Here is a 4421-nt window from a genome sequence, read left to right on the forward strand (position 1 = left end):
TTTAGCCTGTTGTTATGTAAGACTAAGTGATGTATCCTTAGATGCTCTTTGCTTATTCAATAACATAAAGGAAATTAAATCTTAAGTGAAACCATTTTCTCCGTGGCTCATTCTTGCCCCAGACATTCATAGTGATCTGCTCTGGGGAAGGTGCTGTGTTAGGAGTGGGGATCCCAGCATAAGTAAGACACACCTATACCCATAGAATGGTAGAGTCTCAGCGCAGCAATAAGGAAGATGGTGCAATGTCCTCTAAGACGTACAGAACCAGGAAAGGAGGGGTGAGGCGGCAGGGCTTCAGGTGGGAGCAGTTGAATATAAGTGCCCTGAGACAAAGTAGTTTGGGGCTTTGCAAAACTGCCATTCTATCTGTGGGGAGTTACATTTAAGATATGCTGGGTGCTGGCAGCGGCCATACTCTCAAAAGGGGTGTCTTACAGTTGAGAGAAAAGTCTGGAATGGAAAACCATTCTTAGCAGTTCCTTCCTGGGCCAAATGTGGAGGGTGTCCTGCAATCCTGTCCCAGTACGGGTGAATGGAGAACATGAACTAGATGTTCTATACACATCAGTTGCAAAGGTTTCCTGAAAAAATAGGGAATACTACCATAGCGCAGAAACCCCATATCTGAGAGAGCTTGTGTGTAATGCCTGCCTATTCCAAAGAAGTTGCCTGGAGGTCCAGCAGGGAATAAGATTGTTTTATCTGGACTTCAGGGAGGCACTGATGGTATCAAGTCAGTGAAGAATCTGCAGTCCACAAGCAAAGGCCCCTGGGGGTTGTACAGAAAACAGTTGTATAGATAAGCAAGTCGCTTAGTTAAATTCCTATCCAAGCCAGTTGCGGTGGCTCACACTTGTCATTCCAGCACTTTGAGAGGTGGATTTGAGAGAAATGCCTGGGCCCAGGCATTCAAGACCAGCCCAGGAAACTTGGCAAGAGCTTGTCTCTACAATGATAAAAAAAACCAAAAAACAAAAAATTAGCCAGCTGGTAGCATGTGCTGCTAGTTCGAGCTACTTGGAAGGCTGAGGCAGAGGGATCACCTGAGCCCTGCAGGTCAAGGCTCTGGTGGCTGTGAGTGTGCCACTGTACTCCAGCCTGGGCAACAGAGACTCCAACTAAAGAAAACAAATTACTATCCAGTGTTTACAATTAGATCAATGAAGAGTAACCGATGCAGCGCTTTCAACTTTTCTTGGCCACTTGCATCCCATGACCCCTTATTGGGAATATGCAAACCCTTCAGAGACCAGCCGTGGCCTGAGGCTGCTCCTGAGGGAGGGGGAGGGGGACACAGTCCGTGCCCAGATGACAGCCCACAACTCCCTTGAAATGATGCCAGAAGCCACTAGACTGGCATTATTTTCCCCTGGCCTAGGAGAATCAAGAGCCCACTTCGTTAAAACTGCATTATGATTAGGTGATCTTGAGTGTACTTTGGCCAACTATAAGCAGGGACTAAATTTAGTGGGGAGGCTTTGTATGTTTATTTTTTGATTCGGGGCCTCTGGCCCAGGCTGGAGTATAATGGCATGATCATGGCTCACCATAGCCTCAATCTCCTGGGCTCAGGTGATCCTTTCACCTCAGCCTCCTGAGTAACTGGGAATACAGGCACGCCATCTCACCCAGCTATTTTTTAAGATGCTTTGTGGAGATGAGTTCTCACTGTCCCAGGCTGGTCTTGCACTCCTGGCCTCTAGCAACACTCCCACCTAGGCCTCCCAGACTGCTGGGATTGCAGGCATGAGCTGCCCCCCCCCAGCCAAAAATAGTGTTTTGGGTGCAAGACCACCTGGGAGGGAAGGAAGAAGTTAGTCTTTGACTTGAATTCTGGGAGCTGTTGGTTGTATTCAGCCGGGGAATACTAACCAACACTCCAATTAGGCAATGCATTCTTTGAGAGTGAAAATTTACTGAGTTTTGTTTCCAAAACTGTATCTTTGCCAGATTTTGTGTCCAATGTCCCAGGGTACTACATATTCTCTAAAGTGTCATGGGTTACAAAGCAAATTCCCAGAGGCAAGGATGGTACATTCTGGGTTGAAATAATATTAGAAACAACTGCTATTTCCCAGGAGCTCAGCTGAGCTGGAGAGAGGACTGAGCTGCTAGGAGGAGACAATTCAAAGAAGCCAAAAATGCTAGTTAAACACTGAATCACTGTATTGCAACAACCCAAATCAGGGCACTTGGGTAATGTTTACCTATTCCAAGAAATCACCCAGAGGACAGGTTGGTAAAGACTTGGTAAATACTTACAGGAGGCATCCGATTGTGGCTGGTTGAGACACAATTTTCCACACCCCGGGAGACGTGGGGGAAGATTGTATACCTCCAGCATGGGCAAGGGAGCAGGACACCAGCAATAGCATTACGTGCAAAGAAGCAGAAACAAAGATGTTTGCTCTCTTAATAACTTCATAATTTGAAGAAATTTGAGCTTTCCTGGCTGTTGCACTCTCTTGGCCTAAGCCTCAGGTAATAACTAAACAATTTCCATACGCGCAGGGGTGCGTGTCTCCAAGGGCATTTTGGTTGAGCACAGATGGCCTTAGCCAAGAGGAACAGTGATCAGTGGGGGGGCGGGGGGAGGGGTAGTGGGGCATATGTCCTGCATTTACTCGACAATCACATACCTTTACCAAGATAGTAGAATCAACAGTGTAACACCAAAGAAAGTGCCGACTCCCCTTGCTCCATTTCTCCCCACAGGTCCAGGACCAGTTGGATCAGCGCAGACAAGGGGACCACCTCACCGATGAGGGATCCCTGAACAAAAGCCTCCAGTAGTTTTATGGACCTCAGGATGGGGCAGGCAAGGGGGAAGGGTGAGGTGTGGAAAAGTAGGTGAGGAAAAGTTTCTCCCCCTCCTGCTCTCCTTAAGGAGGCCTCAGCAGAGGCACCTGGGGAAGATCTCTGCTCAAGGCCTCAGAGGGACTGAGGATTGAAGGTGCTGCGGCAACGAATGAAAATATTGGAAGAGAGTACAGATACAAAGTTCATACAACTCATTTTGAGGATGTTTTTCTGCCCGGTAGTATGACTTTTATTGAAGACATTAACAAGTTGCATCTGAAATGAATTTGAGCTTTCCTGGTTGCCCTCTCTTGGCCTCAGACTCAGGTAGTAATTAAACAGTGTCTATGTATTTTTGTCCTTCAATCATCATAACAAAACAGTTAGATGTATACTGCTTTCTCCAATTTCTTAATGAGTAAATTAAGTTTGTTTTAGGAAAACACTTTTACTGGCATGTAATCATAATTGTACATATTTATGGGGGACATGGTGATGTTTCCACAAAGAGAATGAAGGGTCATCAGATTGGAGCAATTAGCATATCCATCATCTCCAGTATTTATCATTGCTTTGTGTTGGGAACATTCCATATCCTCCTTTCAACAATTTGCAAAGATATATTCTTTTTAACTGTAGTTAGCCTACGATGGTATAGAATACTAGAACTTGTTCCTCCTATCTCGCTGTAATTCTGTGTCCGTTAACAAATTTCTCCTTAGCTACCCCCCTTTCTCCTACCCTTCCCAGCCTCCAATAATCCCCTGTTCTACTTTTTACTTTTATCAAATCAACTTTTTTCTAGCTTCCACATATGAATGAGACCATGCAGTGTATAAATCTCTGCCCCTGGCTTAAATCACTTCACATGATGTCCTCCAGTTCCATCCATATTGTGGTGAATGACAGGATTTCATTCGATTGCGTGGCTGAAGAGTACTCCATTTTGTATATTAGGGAATTTATATGTATTATATAATAATGTATATTATTTATATATAGAAATCACATTTTCTTTATTCATTTATCTGTTCTTGGATACCTTGGTTAACTCCCTAGCTTGGCTATTGTGAAAAGTGCTGAAAAAAACGTGGGAGTGTAGGTGTCTCTTAGACCTATTGACTTTCTTGTCTCTGGCTACATGTCAGTAATGGGATTGCTGGATCATATGCTATTTCCGTTGGTAGTTTTTTGAGGTCTTCCATACTGTTCTCCATAGAATGGCCGTGCTAGTTTACATTCCCCCCAACACTGTGCAAGAGTTTCATTTTCTCCGCATCCCTGCCAGACTTTATTTTTTGTATCTTTAAACTAGTCATCCTAACTGGGGTGAATTGATACCTCACTGTGGTTTTGAATTGCATTTCCCTGGTAATTACTTGAGTGCTTTTTCACATATTTGTTGGCCATTTCTATGTATCCTTTTGAGAAATGTGTATTCAGCTCATTTCCCATTTTGTACTCAAATTCTTTGACTTTGCTATTCAGTTGAGCTTTTTATATATTCTGGTTATTAATGGTTGTCAGATGAATGGTTTGAAAGTTCTTTCTCCCATTTTGGGGTTGTTTCTTCACTTCGTTCATTTTTCAGGACCTCTGATCTGAACTCATCTACAGTC

This window comes from Carlito syrichta, unplaced genomic scaffold, assembly GCF_000164805.1.
Source record: "Carlito syrichta isolate Samal-C Ts95f unplaced genomic scaffold, Tarsius_syrichta-2.0.1 Scaffold307280, whole genome shotgun sequence".
NCBI classification, from domain to species: domain Eukaryota; kingdom Metazoa; phylum Chordata; class Mammalia; order Primates; family Tarsiidae; genus Carlito; species Carlito syrichta.